Below are 23468 nucleotides of genomic sequence, written 5' to 3'. Positions count from 1 at the left end.
TTATGCAACAAAGTCTTGTATGTAGGGTAAATGAAATCACTCTATTTCCTGACATAAGTCATAGAGCACCTGCAGTGTGAATGACTGTCCCTTAAATGTCACAGGGACATTGATTATTCTGGAAACATTACAGATCTACGTCATATTACTGAATAGAATCATAGAAAATGAAAATCAAAGAGAACTGTTAGCACATCAAGCCCATCTCCCTGCCAGTGATGCTGGTTTCCTATTACTCGTCAAGCACAGTGTCCAGTAACTCTCCTCTTGGACTGCAGTTAGTGCAATACCTAGCCTGAAAGCTACCAAGCAAATATTAGGCTCTGATCAAACCAATGCATTGAAGATTTTTTTTTAAAAAAGCTCCTTCCATGGAGCCCAGGGTGCGGTGAATAATTCTAAACACTATAAAACAATAGAATTAATAATGATATAATAAAAGCTGTCTCCTAACACTTCAGAACAAAGGAGACAATTAGAGGAAGATCTGAGTGTGTGGAGTGAGAAGTTTGATATCAAGTAATGCGACAATATGCAGAAAATCAGTAAGTCATAAACTATTTTGTCTTGAGATTTAAACAACCCAAAAAACCTCACCCATATAAAAAGCTCGAGACCATCTAACAATTAATTGAGCTTACAATAAAATGACCACCCACCAGCATTAACTACTCATAGTTAGGTAACAAATTAGCTCAGCCAGCCAGCAGCATTAAGTAATCATTCAGACATACATAACCTCAGCTGGCCAATAAATCAAAACAACTGAAAAGCCCGTTTCCGCACCACCTCCTCCAAACCCTGTCAAACACACAAGCTTCTGTACAGTGTCTGGGAGGCCATCGAGTTTTGGCTATTTTGGACCCGGAGGGGGAGCCAGTCCCAGAATGAAAGGCTCTCATAGACAACACTCTGCTGGCCATTGGCTCCCTAGAGGAGGGCTGTCTACCTCAAGCACCTCTGCTTGTTGCAGCTCTGGCACCTAGTGCTGGGAAGAAAAGCGAGTCCTCAGACAGGCAGCTGTGAAGGGAGAGGAAGAGTGGGCCAATGGTTAGAGCACTAGCCTTGGCTGAGGGAGACCTGAATTCAATTCCTGCCCTGCTACAAACATCTTGGGTGACCCTGGGCACCTTACTTCGGCTCTGTGCCTCAGTTCCCTATCTGTAAAGTGGGGATAATAGCACTCCTCTCCCTCACAGTGAGGATAAAGACATTAAAGATTGTTTTCAGAGTAGCAGCCATGTTAGTCTGTATCCACAAAAAAAACCAGGAGTACTTGTGGCACCTTAGAGACTAACAAATTTATTAGAGAATACATACAGAGAAGGTGGAATTTGCCATAATTAATTAGCCTCTTACAGTTTGTATGGCAAGTTCCACCTTCTCTGTATGTGTGTGTGTATATATATATATATATCTTCTTACTATATGTTCCATTCAAAGCATCTGATGAAGTGGGCTGTAGCCCACGAAAGCTTATGCTCTAATAAATTTGTTAGTCTCTAAGGTGCCACAAATACTCTTGTTCTTTTATTAAAGATTTTGTGGAGCTCAGATACTATACCAATGGGGCCATGTAAGTATCTTCCATAGATAGGTTGGTCCCCGGTCATTGAGGGATTTCTAGATCATGGCTGAGGCTATGATTTAGTCACGTGTATTTTTAGTAAAAGTCATGGACAGGTCATGGGCAGTAAACAAAAATTCATGGCCCGTGACCTGTCCTTGACTTATACTATAAATACCCCTGACTAAATCTTGGAGGTGGGGGGGGTCACTGCTGGGGGGAGGGGGCAGCCTGGGGGGTTGCTGCTGAGGGGAGTAATGGGGGGGCGCCGGGACCAGCGGCATCAGCTGCCAGGGGCCGCTGAGCAGCAGCTGCTCCAGCCACCCTGGGACCATGCCGGGGGCTGCTGAGTAGCAGCTGCTCCAGCCGTACCAGCCACTGCTCGGGTGGTCCCTGGCCAGCTGCCTGGGGCCGCTCCGGCAGCAGCCAGTGTGGATGTCCCCAGGGCTACCCGAACAGCTGGCCCTGGAGCCAGCTGCTTGGGTGGTCCTGGGGGTAAGCCACACCAGCCGCTGCAGAAGTCACAGAGGTCGCGGAAAGTCACGGAATCCATGACTTCTGCCACCTCCATGACAGACATGGAGCCCTAATCAGGACTAACACCTTAAACTCCACCCTGAGACCAACAGGCAGCCAGTGCAGATCCCAGAGCACTAGTGTCAGGTGAGATGCAAAGTGCCACACACTGCACCAGCTTTAGTCTCTGAATGGCTTTAAGGTGTGGCCTCATGAAGAGCACACTGCACTTCGCTAATCTTGAAGTGATGAAGGCATGGATAACGGTAGCAAGTGCCACATCCGAAAGCCGGAAGGAGGTATTTGTGGCAGAACTTGTGCCCTTGTGGCCCCTAATGGTTCCACACAACTGGAAGGGTCTGCCTGCATGGATTAGCTTGCAGGATTGCAGTCTATCTTCCCCAGCTGTAGGAAATCAGGCTTCTGACCAGCTAGCCACTGTGAGAGTCTCATGATTGTTTTACATTTAATAGATAAAATCAGCCTAAAAGCACATCTGTGAATCAGTTAACAATGGAAGGCAAATGCTTCAGGAAAATGCACTTTAAAAAATATGACTGTTCGCAATGGTTTTGAAGTGTTTAAAACTTGTCACTTTCTGAATCTGGTCTGCTCCTCAGGAGTATAGGGGAAGGAGGAGAAGGGTATAGTCTCTGAAATAACAAAGGGATAAGATGCAGATTGCTAGGTGTCCCCATAAGAAGAAACACATGTTGGAGATTATGAGAGAAAACCCACAGAATAGCTAATAGCCCAGTGGCTTTTTGGCCCAAGGGCCACATCGGGGTTGCGAAACGGTATAGAGGGCCAGGTAGGCAAGGCTGTGCCTCCCCAAGTGTAGGGCTGCGGGAAGGGCTATAACATGTAGATGGTTGTATTAACCATTTCCTATTAGGATCAGTACACTATTCCCAAATGATTCCTCAGCCTTGTCACCATTAGCCAGCAATTGTGGCATCTTTGGTATTAAAGAAATGTGATATTTGATGAGGAAGTGTCTGAGTGCAGAATTAATAATCTTTAGTATGAAAAATTTCAAAAAGCCAGAATTTAAAACCCCCACATAACAGAACCAGCCTGTTAGGCACAAGTGTCCCAGTTCAAAAGCACCAGTCTATCAACTTGAACAAAATGTGCATTGGTCACCTCAGCTCCAATTTTAGCCCTAGTGACATGTCTCGTGCAGATCTATCCAGACTGAAAAGACATGTGAACAAAATACTAACTGATCAGGTCTGCAGAACTGAGTTTGTCAGGTATTTAAACTCCCAGATATATTGATGGAAAATTCTTGGGAAATAAAATAGCAGGAGAAGTTGAGATTATAATTACTTCTATTTGTGAATACCCTTACATGACTGTAGGACCTGATATGTAAGCGAGCACTCTCCACTGTGGCTTAAGGAGGCTGAGTCGTAAAGTGAGTAGAGTGCTGAACTGGGCGCCAGGAGACCTGAACTGTATTACTGGTGCTACTTGAGCAAGTAATTTCACTTCTGTGCTTCTGTTTGGGTTGTCTGCCATGTCTGTTAAGGTTCCTATTGCACAATTGATAACAAATGCATGGAAATCAATAGGGGTCCATGCAGGCTCAGAAGTCTGTCTACATGCTATCACTTGCAGGATTGGAGCCTTAGACTGTAAATTCTTTGGGGCAGCTGTTCTTTCTTACTATGTGTTTATACAGTGCCTAGCACAAGGGGACCCTGATCTCAGCTGTGGCTTCAATTCACTACTGTAGGAATATATATAAACTCAACGAGGTATGTGCCCCAAGTGCTGGCAGGATTGGGCCCATGAATTGTATGTGCAGAGGTCATGGTTCTATCTGACAATATGTCTGCAATATGGTGTGTTGCCCTACTGGGAATTAGCCAATAACTTATTCCCTGGTTCATCCAGAAGATCATCATTTTCCAGTTTATCCTTTAATAGAAATTAATACATGGACATAGAGAGAGTGGTTCTTCCTGGGGTGTTAAAGGATTCAATAATCTAAACGAGCCAGAGAAAACTCTAACCAACCTGAAAAGATAAGTGTGACACGGATCTTTATTCACAAGGTGTATTTACTCGGAAAGGATTTACAAAAATTACAGAAATGTATTAAAGTTATATATTTTTTCCAGTTTATGAGAAGATATGTCACTCAGCCTGGCCTGGGGAACCTTTGAAAAGGCACATAATTGCAGAAACAAAGGTATTAAGAAAAATGAAAGCCTTGGGAAATAAATAGATTGGCTCTAGGGATGACAGGACACTGAACAATATTGTAGCGTCAAGGGTATCGCATAAAGGAGGAGCGACAGTGTTGTCTTGTAATCTAACAGTTCTTTAATGCACCCTTACACAGCAGCACCTGTCTCCCCCAGAGTGGGATGCAGGCAGCACCATACCAAAGAACATTTTCTTTTCCCCTCTCCCTTTATTATAGTTATTTGACATTTATATTTTGCTAGCACTTAAAGGCTGCAGCCAGTTTGGACTGCACTGTGCTAGGTGCTGTACAAACCTACCATAACTGACAGCCTCTGCCCCAGAGAGTGCGCCAGTCTAAACAAACAAGACAGACCAAAGGTGTAAGAAAAGCAATGGTATTATCCTCATTTTTAAGTTGGGAAAATCGAGCCACACATTTCACAAGTCACACAGCAGAGGAGCCCTATGCATAGGTCAGAGGGGTGGAAACGAATGGGGGTACAGAACTGATCTATTTGGGGACTGGGGTGGATTTGATTTATTTGGGGGAATGAAGATGCTCCAATGAAAACCAAATATTCATGGATTCGGAGGGTAGGGCAGCAGAGTTATTTTTTATTCAGGCTACTAATATGAGCCCTATTTCCCATTCCCCTAGCCTCTCTCTCACCACATCCACTTGCAGCCCAGTCAATGGAAACCCATTACACTAAATTTCCTTTAAAATACAAATTTCACCCTATTCTTAATGAAAGATCAGGAAAACCTCTATTTGTGCATCTAAACCAAATACTGTACAGAAATTAACATTGCTGCAAATTATATAGAGTCTAAAGAATCAGAAGTAACATTTTTATTTTTGGAGGGGAGCTCAATACAAAAGTCAGCCACCAGTGATGTGGGTTCTGTCTTAGTCCTTTTTGGAACTGTACCCCGGTTGGTTTGCTACGGGAAGAAAAGGGGGAGCTGAAGATATAGGGCATGATTTTGGGAGTTACTGATTTCCTCTTGTAATGTGCTGAGCTTTCTCACTGCCCAATGGCTATAATGGGAACCAAAGGTACTGAATATCTTGAAAGATCAGGCCCTTTATGAGAACTATAGTACATCACACATAACTTGGAATAGTGAGTGGGGTCAAGCCTGCCAGATGGCAGCAAAAGACTGACAGTGGTAGCAATTCCAGCCAGGGGTCAGAGAACGTTTTCTATGAAAATAATCAAATGGGTTGAAACACTTGATGATTCTGTTATTGATACACAGACTCTGGAGTTCTGAGTAACACAATCAGATGGAATCCCAGGGGAGAGGGAATGCTACATGGGAAATGAACTCTAGTCAGCTGCATTTCCTTTAATAGTTCCCCCCAAGTCTATTATGTGTGTACCACATTGAATGATTATATGTTTAATTCTCCTTTCTATTTTGATTTATATGTTACCTAAGGCTGTGTTCGATTTGACAAAAATCTAGTTAAAAAGTTTATTCTTTTAATACTGTTGGGCCCTGCTTCTTCGCCGCCTTGTGCAGTTACTTGTGTCTGGGCAAAGTGAAGAGAAAGCAACCTCGGAACAGACATGTAAATGACGGAGCAAGGTGTAAGGCAATAGAGAATGAGGCCATTGTTTCTTGTAGTGCTTAGGCTCCATTGAATGCACCAATTTATGTGGGTGCACAATTTAAAAAAATTGTCCCTGCAAGCAGTTTTTATGCTGACCTTTCATTTTGCATTAGAGTAAGGCAGAAACATTTATCTATAACTTTGAATTTAACAAGAATGAAGAATTGTATGTCTGTCTATTTGTAGTGATAGAGCATCTTTCTCTCCCTAAATATGACCCCACTTTTGCAAAGTGGTGTGCACCCTCAACTTGGGAATGAGTGGATGATGAGGGTGCTAAACAGGATTGGTCCCATATAAACATAGTGTGTCCTCTTCTTCCAACAACAGAATCCCACTACTAACATCAGTTGTACCCCTCTGCCAAGTGGTAGCAGAATTCTGGGTCCTTGCAAGATGGCTTTCCAGTGGAGGAGAAATTGGTGATGTGGATTCTGGGTGAATTCTAAGTGTAATTTGTTTTATTTACACTGGATACACTCGTACTGGAACAGCATGAAGGGCAGTCCTCTCTTCCAGAAATCGCAGTCCTCACACCAATGCCTGGTTTCCAGAAAGATACTCTGCTTCCAAATTTCCTCCAAATATAGAGACTATAACTCTCTGCTATCTGCTACAGCTTCTCTCAGAGAACTGCTACACATGGCTAACAACAAAGCATTTCTTCAAAGACTAAAAACCTGCTCTCCTCCTAGGAAAAAGAAGTTTGAAGACTATGTGTAACAGAGCCATCTGGTTACTTCCACCGTAGCCAAAGGGTCATGTAGTTGGCTCCATTCTGTGGTCACCTCCTTCTCCCTAAAGCTAGGTTCTCTGATTACTTTCTCCCTACTGTAAGGGGACAGTGGAGACTTTGCATTGGCTGCTCAGGCAGAACACTTTGGGCCAAAGCACCCTGGTATAAGCAGGTGAAGCCCCTACTAAATTCAATGGGCATTGGACTCGTTTATGTATACTACTCTAGTTTATACTTAAAATAAATCAATTAAGCAGGGTTGTGTTGCAGTGTCCTAGATCCCTCTGTGTGTGTGTCTGTGTGTGTGTGTGTGTGTGTTCTTGCTAACTCACAAATGAGTCCTCCAGCAATTTGTGATAACTAGAGAAATTCTGTATGAGTAGAATGGAGGATGAATGATAAAATACATCAGGTGAGATCATTGCCCTCTTGAAGTCAATGGCAAAATTCCCATTGACTTCAGTGGAGCAAGGATTTGATCCTTAATGTAGAGGGAAAAAAGATGCAGCTGTTCTAAAGTGGTGACAAAGTGATGACAAACCACTACATAGGTTTGGGACTACAAGTTATCATCAAAGAAAAAACACCATTGCAAAATGCTCCTTCTGCCAGACGTATTGCTTACACAGAATAGTTTTGAATACTTGATTAAAAACTATTTTATCTGATCAGTAATGCAACAGTAAGGAAGTCAGTTTTGTTCTTAATCTTCAGTTGATTATAGCTATAGGAATTAATATTGCCAAAGTTTGGGAGAAAATAAGGATTTTAGGACATTTTAAGGAAGAAACTAATTTACATCTATGGAAATGCCCTCTTTGCACATTCCTGTTTGCGTTAAAACAAATGCATAATGCAACATGAAATGAGGTCTGTCTACGGTGTAAATTCTGATTGCAATTGAAATAAATTCCATGTAATAGACTGTATGCTGTTCTGAAAAGTTAAATATGAGCTTGATAATGTGAAAATAAATTTGGTCTTTTTATTCTCTCTCTAGCAAACTTTAACAAATAAAATGTAATGTCCCTGAAGGACAAATGATTCAGAGAACTGAAAGCAAAAAGCCTCTATGGATTAGGGTCATGCACTCAATCATTTCTTCAAAACTTAACCATAGGTATGAGAAACACTCTTAGCTCTTTATATATCAAATCCTGGGTCTTGACTCCATACTTTTGTCACAATTTGTTATTGGGATATAAATCACTAAACAGAAATCTCCATAAAGCCTCATTATAGAAAAGACTTCTGCTGGTACCATTGATTGATTTGCTGATGTACTGCTTGCTCATCATTGATCTGATCAAGTCATCTTTTCAGCTTGCTAAATATATTCCACATGCGTCAAGTAAAATTTTTAATGTTTTCAAAGCAAATAAGCTGAGAGTCGGACACACATTCATTTTCCAGTATCCAAACCTAGCTCTGGCCTAACCAATCAGTGCATTATAGTACTCCTCCAAAATTAGGGCCCCGATACAGGAAATTACTTAAGAACATCCTTAACTTTAAGAATGTGCTTGTGTCCCATTGAAGTCAATGGGAATTAAGCATATGCTTAGTGCTTTCCTAAATCTATATTTAGGTGCCTAAGAGTGGAAAGTCTAAAAGTGCCTAAGTGACTTCGGAGCATAAATCCCAAAATGCTCCTTTTGAACATCCCACCCTGAGGCGCCTAAATATGGATTTAAGAGTCTAGCTTCAGGCTCCTATTTTTCAAACATTTGGACTGATGTGCTCAATGTTAGATTTAATCTAGAAACAATTTCCTTTACAAAAATCAGTTTTGTGCTTTAGGAAATATTTAGACATCTATACTGCTGGGCTTGTTGCGCGGCAACTCCGTCCACACAAGTCAGATACAGGCTGACGTGCCAGTAGCCTGCCTATGACATCCAGCTCTTTACGCAGTGTATGGTGAACAGCTTTCTCAGTGTGGTCTGGAAATGAGTGCCTGGATAAACAGCAGTTGACTAAAGAGCAGCCCAGGTAAAACATATGAAATCATAGACACCGACTCCGTGGGTGCTCCAGGGCTGGAGCACGCACGGAAAACAATTAGTGGGTGCTTAGCACACACAGGCAGCCAGCTACTCCCTTCCTCCCCCAGTGCCTCCCATCTGCCGGTGGCCCTGCCGATCAACTCCTCCCCCTCTCTCCCAGTGCTTCCCGCCTACCGCAATCAGCTGTTCCATGGCATGCAGGAGGCGCTGGGGGGGGGAGGGGAGGAGCAGGGATGGGGTGCACTCAGAGGAGGGGGTGGAACTTGGCAGGAAGAGGTGGAGTAGGGGTGGAGCGGGGGTGGGATGAGGCAGGGCAGGGGTGGGGGCTTGGGAGAAGGGGTGGGGGTGGGGCCTGGGGTGGAGGCTTGGGAGAAGGGGGCGGCACCTGGGCATAAAATGCTGATTGAAAGAAAGAAATGTTTTGAGGAACATGCCTCCTCTACAACATGCTTCACTATGTAGGAGGCACATACTCCAATGGGATCCTTTAGGGCTCCTCAGCGGGCTCCCAAGATGGCAAAAATGCTCATGTCTGCTTCATCTGCACATGGCCAGAAGAATGTAGCCTAGTGAATTGGACGCTGACTGGGCACAGTGATGTACGTGTTCATGATAGAGTCGCAGCGGTTAAGGCCAGAAGGGATCATTAAATCATGTAGTAGTCTGATCTCCTGTATATCACAGCCCACCCGCACCATCCAGCACCCACACACGAAACCCAACAATGGAAATTAAACCAAAGAAAATGAGACTTACCGGAGACTAGACTATGATGTACCCCAGGCAGCAAATAAGAGGGGCCCAGGTGCACCCAGTGCCCAAGACCTCTGCAGTGGCTGGGACTGATTAAGTGAGATACACCCAGATAATCCTGGCGAGTAAACCACACCCACCGAGGAAGATGAAAAACCACCAAGGTCACAGCCAGGGTCCCCTGCGGGAAAACTCTTTCCGGTACTCACACATTGCAATCAGTTATACCACAAACGGAGCAAGAACTAGCCAGGCACCTGAGATAGAATACTTGGTGCTACATCAGAGCCCTGGCCGATCCTGGGTCCCATCTCTAGCTGTGGCAATCCCACAGATGCTTCAGAGGAAGGAGATTAAAAAAAACCCTCCCAGAATACATTGGGGAAGGAAATACCTTTCTGACCCTCTGCAGGTGGTTGGCTGAAACCCTGAAGCATGAGCTTTTGGAATATGATATAAACCAGAAGTGAGCCCCAGGGCTGTTGAGCCGTGCCCCACATCATCACAAGCAACGCTGTTATACAGTCGCACTCATAAATTGGCCCATTTCTCTCTCTCAAAACTAATTATGTGCTTTTGTCTCCACAACTCTTGCTGGGAGGCTGTTCCAGAACCTCACCCCTGGGATGGTTAGAAACCTTCTTCTAATTTCCAGCCTGAATTTGTTCATGGCCAGTTTATATCCATTTGTTCTTGTGCCAGCGTTGTCTGTTAGCCTCAATAGCTCTTCACCCTCCCTGCTATGGACCCCCCTAATGTATTAATAGAGAGCCATCATATCCCCTCTCACCCTTCTTTTTGCAAGCTTAAACAAGCCAAGCTCTTCCCTTCACTTCTGGGGCTGTCCATAAATTATATAACTCGCTATGGGGTGGGCGTGTCCTTAATTTTGTTTGTTTGTTTCCACATTACAAAGGTGGGGAGTCTTGAAAAATTACCAAAAAAATGTGTTCTGTAATTTATGGATATCACCTCTCATAAGATAGCCCCCCCCCCCCCCGCCAGCTCCCTGATCATCGTACTAGCCTTTCTCTGAACCTGTTCCAGTTTACATTTGTTTTCTGGTCACCCACGTTTAAGAAACTATGCACAGTATTCCAGATAAGGTCGTACCAGTGCCTAGTACAATGGTATTAATACTTCCCTATCTCCACTGGTAATACCTCACCTGATACATACTAGGAAACATTCAGCATTTTCTGTCAACATCTTTTAACCAAACACACAAAAGCAAAACTATTAGGACTGCTAAAGCTTTGAGTTGCATTATGTAACCATTATGTACTTACCAATATTTTGATTCTTTTAACGCATATCTAGTATCATGAAAAAGCTCCACATTGTAAAGGTTGAATAGTGGCCTCATGGTTAAGGCATAGGACTGGGACTCAGGTGATCTGGGTTGAATTCTCAGCTCTGCCACAAACTTTATGCGTCACTTCATCTCTCTTGTCAAATGGGGTAATAATACTTACTTTCTCCCTCTCTTTGTCTGATTTGTCAATTTAAATTGTCAGCTTCTCCTTTCAGGGACCGTCCCTAACTCTATGTTTGTATATCAAGCAGTGGTCAAACAGCAGAAATAACTGCAGCATTAGTATAAACAGTTTGCCTGCTTTTCTGTGGTTTGGATTTACTGTATGTTATAAATAGCCATAGAAGTAGCTGCCACACATAGTGTACTATGTACTCAATGTGATCATCAATGATTTTTTGTCTGATAGCTTAACTACTTGAAACACTCCCTATAAAAGAACACCGCCGCTAGTGAAATCAACAAACCAATGCAATGGGCTCCATTTCAGGCTAGTTAGCATTCTGAAAAGCTTCTACAACACTCACTCACTCACTGTATACTTATTGTGGGAAGCACCTGGTAGAAAAGGTGGATTATGTCCTCCGCTCCATGCACTCATCACCAGTTCAGTTAACTTCCTGTTTGAACTGATCACTTAAGATATGGGGATATGCAAGTTTAAACCAAGTACTGAAGGTGGTGACTTAGTATTTCCGCTACTTCGTCTTAAAACTAAAATGTAAGGAGAATTTGAAGTCAAAGGAAGCAAAACTGCAACCCCGCAGGTCGAGTATCTGACTTATCAGATTTCTTTCAACAGCACAATTAGAACATTTGAAGAACAAAAATAAATAATATACCCTAGGGGCAAACACTGAATACCTGCTTTCATCCTGGGCCGAAAGATCATTTGTAGTACAGTATGTTTTCTTCCCTGCGTTCCAGAGGAACTTGGGCTGTCCTTGGACAGCTGTGCAGAAAAAGGCCGGACCTCTCCTGCTACATACCTGTGCTCCTAACGGGTGCTCCTAGAGCACTGGGCTTTTCAGAATTTGTGACTGCTTTATCATGGCCTACCTCTCTTCTCATGCAGCATGACATCTACAACATTGCAAGAGACAACTATGAAGGGTCGCAACTCAAGCAAATAAGAAGTGATTTTTCTACTGTAATGTACTTGCTTTAGGTTGGATTTCTGTCAGACTTCCATTTCTCTGAAACTGTTCTCTTAAATTAAAGCTCCATTAGGTAGCGCACAGCTTTTTCAGATGAATATTGCTAGTATTAATTCTTTTGTTTATTACAAACATTGCCACTACACATCATTCACATATGAATCTATCCTTAAATATACCCTCTACTCTAGATACCCAATTTAACATGATTATAATGTATCATTATAATTAGTCAATACATTTTCTACTTCTAATAAATACAAACTTTGGGGAGTTTAAAGAAAAACAACAACCCAAAATATTTATATTAAATATATATTAAAGCATTCAACCATATCCAATAGAGTATCAGGTTTACCATTGACAATACAGGGATGAAATCTCTAGCATTTGGGAATTTTAATAGATTTTACTCTGGTTCTAATAGTGCACCCATCACCAGGGCATCTGAGCGCCTTCTGGAAGTGCAGTAAGTGACATGACTGTTATCTGCTATATGTGATTCTTTCCTTTTTTCTCTCTTTTGCTAGGGGGAAACTTGGATGTTGAGTTCTAAAATACTGTTATTTTCTTTAACGTGTGGTATGTTCTGTGGTTTGATTACTGAAGAGACAGTCAAAGAAATGTGCGCTGGTGGAATTTGTGGTTCATCTCAGATGCTGTCAGGAGCTAGTTTCACAGTGTTGGTCTAGCCCCCTGAGAATGCTCAGTTTCCTATACAAGGAAGCTTTACGTTTGCAGCAGATATAGTCCCATTGTGCCTGAGGAGTGGAGTTGTTGATTGGGATCTGTGACAGGGCGACATCCTGCTCCTGTCTTCTGCTCTGTCTATACAGACTTGGAGACCTTCAGTTGTTAGATAGCCCAGTACAGTTTATTCGTGTTTTGCTCTTTTCACCACCTGACTGATCTATACACCATAATTATTTATCTCCTCAGTTCTCTGCCAAGGAGAGGAGAGAGAAGAGATCTCTCTACTCAGAGATCCTTTCTGGTCCTGGTTCTGGTTCTGCTAGCCTGCCTCTCTCTCCCTATGCATTTCCCTCCCATGCCTTCTTATACTTCCTGTGTTAATGGGCCAATTTGCTTGTTAGTCCTCCCCCAGTCCTTTCTAATCCAGTAATTACATCCCATCCAGTTCACCCTGGGGGGAATTAATTGATGTTTCAGTGACCAGAGTGCTGGCTCAGCTGTTGGTTCCCAGCACTCTGTCACCTACCCTTCTATTTCCTTCTGTGCGTTTACATCCTTTAGGAAGATCCCTAGAAGTAACAAAACTAAGAAGACAAAATGGTGTGTGTCTTTCTGGGTCACCTAGCCCCCAGCAGTCAGTGTATGAGGCCTCTGCGTCAAGCTGACATACAAAGGAAAGGTTGCGCAGAGGACAAAATGGGACGGAAGGCGGGTAAGCAGCTCTTCACTTGGGCAATGAGTTTCCCATCTCCTGTGAACCACAACTCCTAATTCTACCCCTCTCCCTCTTTTCCCACCCTCACCCTGTCAGCAGGGCCGGGTGGGTCACAGCACTTACTGCAATTCTAGGGCCCAGGTGTGTCCAGGAGGCAAAAGAAAACAGCTGAGTCTTGGGCTGGGTTTGAGTTGCGACAGTTTCCGTTTCTATGTTCACTCCTATTGAGGGGGGTCTCTTGCCCTCAGTTACCAGAGGTGGTAAGTGAGCCCCCACTCTTTGAAACCTGGTGGAGAACGGGCTGTCCTGAGTGGCAGAGATTCCCCCATGATTGCTGTTTGAGAAGGGAAATCTTCAACCTTACAGGTTCCTATCAACCCTTTGAGCATGAATGGAGCTATCATCCAAGGGGAAGCATTTCAATCTATACACCTCCCTCCCCTTTGCATTTTCTTCTGTGGCTAGCTGAGATCAGATCTCATCCCCCAGATGTTTTTCTTATGAGCCTGACAGTCTTACGTTGCAACAGTGGGGAAGCGTGGAATCTGGGTCTCCCTACGGGTAAGCAGGCTACTTAGGCAACGGCAGTATTTCTGGCGTAGGGGCCTACTAACGACCATACAGTTACCTTCCTGATGGTTGGTTCCATGTCACGATGGTTCTGTTTAGAGTATTCAGAAATATCACTTACCAAAATGCTAGTCCTGTCAGCTTATTTAAATGCAGACATTTTCAAAGCAGCGAGAATGTGTGCAATGTATGTAGGAGTCATTAAAACTCTAGTTAGGCAGAATGTCACCAGTTATCTATCTCCCTGCCCACAATGCAGAGGGCGACTAGCCTCTGAATTGCCTTCTCCAAAAAATGCCGCCATTTCGTGTTAAAATGCTTTGTTTTTTGGGCCCAGGTTTGATCACAATTCTGTGTGAATACATAATAACTCCTTTGACTTCAGTCTAGTCAATTCATGATTCACACTGGGACTACTGTCTGTTATTTGCATTGCAGTAGCACATAGGAGCCCCACTCTTGGATCAGGACCCTGTTATGCTAGGCATTGTATAAACATGGAACAAAATGACAGCCCAGGCCCTTTGTTGACTTTTACCCTACCTTCAAGTTGGAAATAAATACTGTCAAGCCAGAGCCACTTGTTAACTTCCCCTGGTAACCTCTTGTTTTCAAATATGTTGCTTTCAGCTGAGATTTGCATTTCTTTTTTCTATAATGACCCCGTACAGCTTTTTAAAATCTTTCAGACTCTAAATGGTATAGTCCAACTCGATCCAATCCATCCTCATTATTGATACCCCCTAAAAGCTATATCAATCTGGCAGTTGTCTGTAGAATTACTCCTTGTCTACAAGCGCACTGGCATTTTGTATGGAAGTAGAAACATTTAATATATAATTCACTAGAGGAAATGACTATCTGCTGCAGAGTAGTTATGAGAATTACAGCCCGATGTAAATAAAGTGCAGACACAGTATTAGGAGAATTGTTAGCTATTACTGGGCAAAAAATAAAATAAAATCCCAAAACAAAGCGCCTATTCTTGTCTGCAGAGTGAGCAAGAGCTTGCTCCGGGAGACAACAACATTTAAGGAACCAGCTTGTAAATCTCTCATCATGCTTATTGCATACCCTTTGCTGGGGAGAAGACCAAGCGCTCTCATTCTCTCTTGCTCTCTCTCTCTCTCTTCTGCCTTTTCTTTCTACGGGTGGAAATTTTTTGCCAGAAATTTTGAAAAAAAAATGTTTTATAAAATTTCCCCCCATTTCTCTCCCCCTTTTTGACACCCCACCAAATGGTTTTGGTCTGTTTGTTTTTCCTGGTTTTCTGTCCCTTTTCCTCCCTTTTACAATTGGGGGGGAAAAGGAGGAAAGTGAGGAAAAAGGGGCGGGGAATGAAAAAAATTAACCCACTTATATTTTTGCAGTTTGTTTTGTCAATGAAAAACTTGGTAAGAAATGAAAATTTTCCACAAAAAGTGTGTTTGGGGAAAAAAAGGTAATTTTCCATTGAAAAATGTTTTCAATAGAAAATGTTTCAACCAGCTCTATTATTGACCCTCCTTTTGTGTTTTTCCTCATACCTCCTCTTTCTTCTCCTTCCACCGGTTCATCTGTCCTTTTATATCCAGTCTCATTTTTCTCCTTTCTTCTATAATCTGTGTCCTAATCCTCTTCCTTCCTTTATTATTTTCTACGTGCCAAATGATAGAGCTCTGTATAGTTTGAAAGCTTGTCTCATTCACCAACAAAAGTTGGTCCAATAAAAGATATTACCTCACACACCTTTTCTTTCCAAATTGTACTGAGCATTTTCCACATAAAGATCAAGCCAATTTTCTGTTTTAAATGTAGATTGCAACCTCTTTCAGATAGAGGTTGGGTCATCAAATGTGTTTTTACAGCACCCAATGTAATGCTCTATTTGGAGGCTCTTGGTGACACTATAATGCAAATAAATTATAAGACAAGGTCCCTACCTAGAAGTCTTTTTCTTGTCCATTTCTTTTTTTTTTTTTTTTTGCTCTCTGCCCCATCTCTTTCCTTCCATTGTTACTGCCCATCTCTCTCTCGATGCTCAGTCCTTGTCTTGTGTTTTGTACCCTCTATAATTCTCCTCTTGTTCTCTGCCTGCCCTGTTTCATCCTGCCCAGCCAGGTTCCTTCCCTACTTTCCCCTTACTTCTACCTTTCCAATCTCCTCCTCTCCCCTTCTCCAAATCAAAGATTTCTGCCACCCCCGCTGATTTATCACTTGGCAATGGTGAGGAATGCGTTGCACCTATTTGCAGTGTTTGACTTATCAGCATTTATTTACAGCGATGATCCAGGGGTTAGCACGATAATGCAGTGCAAATCTAAATTACATCAGGTTAGATATTATGCAATCAACTACATTAAAATTTACTGCAGAATTCAGGAAAGTCACTGGTTCAGCACCTCATCCCAACTGGCAGTTATTTTGCCAGCCTATCAACACTTTATAACAAACAGATGCAGATAGTTCTTCTTTGAGTACACATCCCTATGGGTGCAACACTGTCGGATATGTACATGCCCATGCACTTTTGACCAGAGACTTGTAAAAGCAGTATCCACGTCCCCAGCACCACTTGCTTCCATCCGAGGGCATATGAGGAGTTGCGGGACCTGCCGTCACTCAGTGCCTTCTCAGCTGCCTGTGGATCCAGATGAAGCACTTTTGGCATCTGCTGTTCTCAGCATCCTGCCTTTTCTCACTTACAGTGAACCATACATTTTTTTATTTTCTTAAGTTTTTATTTCATTAGCTGTTATTTTTTTCTCATTTTCAGCGCATTTGTGCTTTGACATGGAGGGTCCTCGCCCCCCATCATCTGGGCTTCTTATTTACTGCTTTGGCACTTCTCTGGGTTATGTCGAAAACCCTAGAGTTCCAGCCCTGCCACAGGTCTTTTCCCCAGAGCAAAGGGCACTCTAGCAGTTTATGGTATTTCTGAGACACCCTCGTCCCATCACAGTGTATGTCTGCACGGGGTTTCAAAGCAGGCCTTGAAAGGACAGAGAGGCTAGGTTGAAGCTCCTCTCAATGGAATGTTCCCTTTTCCAGCAGGATCCACTTCCCTTGTCCCCGCTACATTGGCCTCAACATCTCAGGCTGCTCTGGCAATTGCCGGACCCCCAGCAGCAGTTCCAGAGATGAAGATGTTGAACAAAAAGAAGCATCTTTCTCCTTCCAGGGAGTCTAAGAAAAGGGTGGGTCACCCCATAAATCTGGCTCCCGGGAGACCTCGTGTCCCACAAAGGGCACCGCTGAGGCTCCAGCTGAAACCCGTACTGAGGCATTTGTATTGCCTAAGAAGCCTCAGTCTGGGAAGTCTTCTGCTAGGCAACACAGGGAAGCACCCACCTCAGTACCATCTGACACCGCTTGGCACCAAACGGTCCTTAGCCACTGCAGTCGTTATGTGGTAAGCATCTTGGCTCCAGTCTCCTAGACTCCTAAGGGAAGTACAGAGGTACAGGGCCCAAGCTCTTCAGTGCTGACCTGGACCTCTCCCTCCACTCCCTTAAAGATTCAAGGGCAACATTAGACTGTCACTGTACCATACAGCATTGCCTTCAATGGGGAGGAGTCGGTAGCCAGGACACTTAACCTATTTAGGAAAAAGTCCTATCATTATTTAAACTTCCTGCTTGTAGTGACTATATTTTGGCTTTGGATCATTCTGAGGTATTTACTTTTTGGCTTATGCTCTTCTCATGCGAACTGAGCTTTCTGTGTATAGAAGAGATGCAGACTACTAATATTTAACATACCCTAGAGAAGTTAATTAAAAACCCACATAGCTGAAACATAAGTCTATATGAGATACAACCCAAAGTGTTTAATATACTACATACTGCCAGAAAATGTACTTCTTCAGCAGGAACTATTCTCAGTGATGCTAGACAGGCATTTAATTAAACTGAATGGAAATAATAGATTTATGTAACATTCTGGTTAGAGTTCTTCTATCTGCTGTATTTTACTAAGTATAAAATTATTTGAGGAGTCCAAAGCTATTGAACAAATGTTGTGAATCTCCAGAATTTGGGATAATTTCCATAACTTACTTTTTGTGTATTCCTAAGTACTGCTCCAAAAACCAGGGCTATATTCTGATATCCTCACTCATGTTGAGTAATGCCTTCCACGGGGCACATTCCCAGTGAAATCAATGGGGCTGTTTGTGGAGTAAGGTCCTATTCTGTTTGGGCGAGGGTGTCAGAATCTGCCCCTAATTATTTTAGGGGATGACATGATGTCACCTGACATGTGCAGAGAGATTAAAACTGTAATTACATTCCAAGGCCCACAGTTTTCTGAAAGTGGTAGTTTTTGGAGCAATATCAAGAGAGGGCAACAGTCTCTCCACTGTCAGAGGAGTCAGAGGTAGAACATTTTTAGTGATCTCCTGCTAATGCCTGAGATTGCAGTATCCTCTGTATTCCCAATGTGACAGTATAATGCAAAATGCCTTAGTGCTCCCCACCATTTAGCAGGCGCCTGATACTGCCTCCTTTACCTCCTCGAGTACTAACTTACCTTGCAAGTAGTCCTACTTGGGCAATAAGGTATTATTCAAGGGGAGATAAGTCACAGATGGCATCTTTGGACTGTAGAAGTTGTCAATGACCCCTATAGGTTGAGTAGCTTTTACTCTTTCCTCCAATAGTAGTTATGAAGGAGTAAGTCAGTTTCTCGATTCCTCCATTTTGTTGCTCTTAATTGACCAAACATATCCTTGTGTGTGTCCTTCCTTTGTTATATACAGTGGCTAACATTTTCAAAAATTATCTCTGATTTTGCGTCCCAACTTGACACACCCAGGGTCAGGTTTTCAGAAGTCATGAAACCAGTGGGTGCTTCCGGTGCCCAACACCCCTGAAAATGCCACCCAAGGTATTCGAGAGGCAGAAACAGAGGCACCCAAAATCAGAAGCCCACTTTTTTAAAAACTTGTTTACTGCTGAATTAAACTACATTGTGTTTTGGGGAGCTTTGTAAAAGGACTGCATGTACTATTGAAAGAGATACGCTGGAGTACACAGTGATTTATTTCAGTCACATAGTGTAGAAACTGGCGTGGTGACATTTCTTGGGTAACTCTCCAAACAAAGGAAAACAATCGAGTGCAGAAATATCACTTCAGCCAGAAAAGGGTGTATTTTATCTACAAACCTTTCAAGAATAGCCCTGGCTGACATTGACAATGCCCAAAGAAACCAATCATAACAAGAAGATAAAGCTTGCAATCACCCCTTGTATGTAGGTTGATATTCTTCTTGGCTACCCCGATTTGTCTTTTACTAGATAAACATTCAACAGCCTTGTGTTCTGTGGACTTTCTTAGCTCCTTGGGGTCTACTGCCTCACCTGACTCCTCCAGATGCAGACCTGCATTTCTAAAACCCCAAATCTTTCAGAAAGCCCAGCTCTTTTTCCAAATCTACACATGCCACAAAGAAAATCTTGAAGCAAATTTTATTACTTATAGAATTGCTTTTGCTGTGTAGGATTGAGCCAGAGTTCTAACTCAACACACACAATACTGCTAAAATACACCTATACACCTTTCTTTCTTTTGAGCCTAAGACTACTTTCAAGTGACCTCTATAGGTGTGAGCTTGTACTCCTTGCCAAATTAGGTTTAAATTCCGAGGCAAGGGTTCTCTCTCGGTTTCTATAGCACGTTAATGCAGCAACTCCAGTAACATTCAAAAAGAGACTTTTTCTTGATTTAAATATGCAAAGGAAGACTACAATTAATGCAGGATTTTGATATTAAATAGCATCTATTGTCCCTTACCTTTTCTATTTTCAGTGTAGCACAGATTTTTGCATTTGCAATTCAGGAATTCCTTCCTGAATTTGGCAGGGTGGAAGCTGGAGATTTTGGTAAGAGACAGCTGGGGCTTTGGGCAACAAAACGGCATGGGAGGCATCTTGGGATTGTAGGATAAATACATTTGTTGGATTTTTTTGCTAAAGTGATCAGCAGTGAAATAGTTAACAAAGTTGACATTTCCAATGTTATCTAAGTTTCAGGTTTAACAACCGATTGAGGTGAATGGAGCAGTTCAAACCCCAGAGCTATTGTTTCAAAACTATCTATCTACAGATTGATAGATAGTTTTGAAACACCAGCTCTGGGGTTTGAACTGCTTCATCTGTGAATTGAGTGAATGCAGCAAGGTCTATCTATAGATAGATAGACCTTGCTGCATTTACCCAATTCACAGGTTTAAGGATTTCTCTGCAATCATTCAGGCTAAAAAATATGTTTCTAAATAATAATAATACCTAGCACTTAGATTGAGGTCTACTAATGAAAACCACTAAATACAAAGGAAGGTATCATTATCCCCATTTTACACATGGGGAACTTAAGGCATAGGGAGGTGAAGTGACTTGCACACGGTCATGCAGTAGGCTAGTGGCAGAGCCAGGAATAGGCCCCAGGTCTCCTGAGTCCCAGTGATATTTTGTTTTAATTTGCATGAAAGAATGCGATAGCAGCCTAGAAACTGTGCCAGTCACATTTCTGCCCATAGAGACATGATACGAAAAAAATGTTCCCAGCCAGGGTGGTAGATTGTTACACTTCACTGTGGCTAACAGGTGCAAGAGAGGGAATGAGCCATCCATGTTTTAAGTAATGTTTAGTTTTGTAATAGTGGGTTGTTTAGGTTGTTAAAAATCTCAGACCTCTCTAGCTATAAAAATGCCAATGGATTATTTAAAGTTATCAAAGCCATAGAGGGACTTATAGCTTTTGGATCACTTACGATCATTGCTCTCATCTCTGCTCTTCCATGCTAACCCCATTTATTTTTTTCTTTTTCCTTTTAAGTTTGAGTTGACATTGGGCAGTGCCACTGCATGACAATCCCATACCATTGCTGCTGTCTTCCGACATCGTTATCATACCTAGGCTGCTGCTAACAAAACAGCTGCACTGTTAATCTTGCATGGTATTTGGAGAATTACGGTATCCCGCAGCCCCTTCGTAAAATTACAGCTATCTACTAACGAACTGCCTTCTGCAAGTGACAGCCCTGTATGATTAAAACTTACACAGCCTCTCTGGTGGTATTAATCAGAGTGATGAGTGATTGAGAAAACCAACGGACTAATGCAAGGTGCTGTTCAATGCACATTTAATTTAATCAAGTAAAAGCAGGCAAGAGAGAGCCCCTTTCTCTCTCACACATTTTGTGGGAGCTCTAAAATAAAATTTCATTCTCCCGCCTCATGCCAAACTCTTCCATTCTCTCCTTTTCCTTGTCACATAAGAAGTTTTTAAAGAATCATTTAGGATTGGATTCTGTGTTGTGGAAATTGGGGAGATTTCAGTGGGAGGAGAAATGGACCCTACATTTATAGCAATTGCCAGAAATGGTGTGGGGAAGAATCACACTCGAAATCAAGAGGCAGCGTGGGTAATGGTAGGACACTGGAATAGGACTCTAGAGACCTGGGTTCTACCACTGACCTTGGGCTAGTCACTTCACTTCTCTGGGCCTCTGTTTCTCTCCCATTCTTTGTCTATCTTGTCTGTTTTGATTCTAAGTTCTTCAGGGCATGGACAAATCTCATACATTTGTACAGCACCTAGCACAATGGGTTCCAATCTGAGTTAGGGACTCTAGGTGCTACCATAATATAAATAGTGATTATTATTCTTTAGCAATTTATCTAGGGTTGCCAGGTGTCCAGTTTTCGATCAGAACATCTGGTCGAAAAGGGAACCTGGCAGCGTCCGGTCAGCACAGCTGATGGGATGCTAAAAGTCTGGTTGGTTGCAGTAACTCGCCTCTGCCACTGGGGGGGTGGGGGTGGGAAGAGCAGCAACTGCGACTGGAGCCACATGGAGGAGCTGCTCTCTGCTCAGCTGTTGACACCTAACAGGGAGCAGTGGCTGGCTTCTGGACTGGGCTCCAAGAGGTGGGTGCCGCTGCCCGGGGGAGGGGATCCTGTTCATCCCCCCTTCTGCCCCACCATGCCCTGATTACCCCAGTCCTGGCCCCTCGCTATGGGGACCAAATCCGACCCCTCCCCACCCCGGCCCCTTGCTCCGGGGACTGACCCCTGCTGTGCCCCGATTGCCCCAGCCCTGGCGCCTTGCTACGGGGACCGAATCTGACCCTTCTCCGGCCCCTTGCTCCAGGGACCAATCCGCGCTGTGCCCTGATTGCCCCAGCCCTGGCCCCTCGCTACGGGGACCAAGTCTGACCCCTCCCTGCCCCAGCCCCTCAGTACGAGGACCGACCCTTCCCCACCCCAGCCCCTCAGTATGGGGACTGACTGCTCCCCAGCCCATTGCTATGGGGACCAACCCCTCCCTGTCCTAGCCCCTTGCTCCAGGAACTGGCCCCTGTTGTGCCCGAGCTGGGCAGGTGGACAGGCTCCACGTCAGCTCCTGCCAGCCCGGCTCTGAAGGCAGCAGGTCAGTCCTGGAAGGTGGGGGATTGAGCAATGGGGGGTGAGAGCGAGCAATGGAGGAAGGGGGAGAGGAGTGGGTGGGGGGCAGAGCCTCAGGGGAAGAGGTGGGGCAAGGGTATTCAGTTTTCAGCTTTTAGAAAGTTGGCAACCCTAAAATTATTCCTTTTTATTTCTAGTAGGTTTGTTCCTTCCAATATCACTAGGTTGCCAAAAGCATATATTAAAGTACAGGGAACAGGAGGTGTGAGTCTCCTCTCGAACGTCTGAAGGATACGGCAACCATTCGACTCTCTGAATTCTGTATTGTTCTTGAGACTTTTTTTACACATGGTTGACTCAGGTGAAAACAAAACAGCATGCCCCGAACTCAATTCAGTAGCAGTAGATTTCAGTACGATGCTCAATGGGATGCCGAGTCTCCCCTCCCATATTGCTTAGGGATCAATCCTGTGAGGTGATGAGCATGGACTTCAATGAGAGATAAGGGTCTCAGGAGACACTGGGCACCTTGCAGGATTGGCCCTTTAGTGAAACTGTGGATCTAGTAATCTCATGGCCAAACTGAAGTGAAGTATCGTTACGAAAATCAATGAGGTTGTATTCATGATTAACCATTACTGACACGGTTTTGTTTTTCTTCTCAGCTGGCTCATTGTTGTGTTTCTTAGGGTTGTTTTCAGTTACATAAGAGTTCCCTCAGCCTCTGAGTTTTGAGGTCAGCCTAGGGCCATGCTATTTCTAGCCGTCCTGCTGATGCGGGCAGGAAGAGGTTACGCAGGGTAACTTTGCCATGCTCCTTTCTCTGTAATCTATTGAAGGTGGATTCTGGCAAAATGTAGTCTATACGTAAACATTATTTCAAAGTTGTTTTTTTCCTTTGAGTGGCACAGCTGGATTTCTACAACCTCTGAAGCTTTGAATACAGGTGGTGACAATAAGCAGCTATTTGTCACACTAGAATGCCGTGCTTATGTAAACTGCCTTTTGAATGACTACAATTCTCATGGATTCTAAAATGTACTTCTGGGTACAGAAACTATTTTCATGTATTGCTGTTTAAATACTGAACTCCTGACTCTGGCAAAATAGCCATTGTTTTCAATGGGGGTTTTGTCTGAGTAGAGGGTTGAGGCATGGCTCTAGTATAGGTGTGTGTGGATTGGAGAGAAATCCACTTTGTTTACCAAGACAATATTACTATCCTAGGCCCC

General features: G+C 43.4%; 1 protein-coding gene across 5 annotated transcripts in view; it reads left to right on the top strand.

Annotated features, from left to right (window-relative positions):
• DPP6 (dipeptidyl peptidase like 6) overlaps nt 1-23468 on the top strand; it is a 783294-nt gene that overhangs the window by 263344 nt on the left and 496482 nt on the right. The gene's annotated exons all lie outside the window — the stretch shown is intronic.

The sequence above is a fragment of the Natator depressus genome, chromosome 2, assembly GCF_965152275.1.
Source record: "Natator depressus isolate rNatDep1 chromosome 2, rNatDep2.hap1, whole genome shotgun sequence".
Classification (NCBI taxonomy): Eukaryota; Metazoa; Chordata; order Testudines; family Cheloniidae; genus Natator; species Natator depressus.
Note: the sequence above shows the minus strand (reverse complement) of the source record. Positions and strands in the feature narration are given on the sequence as shown.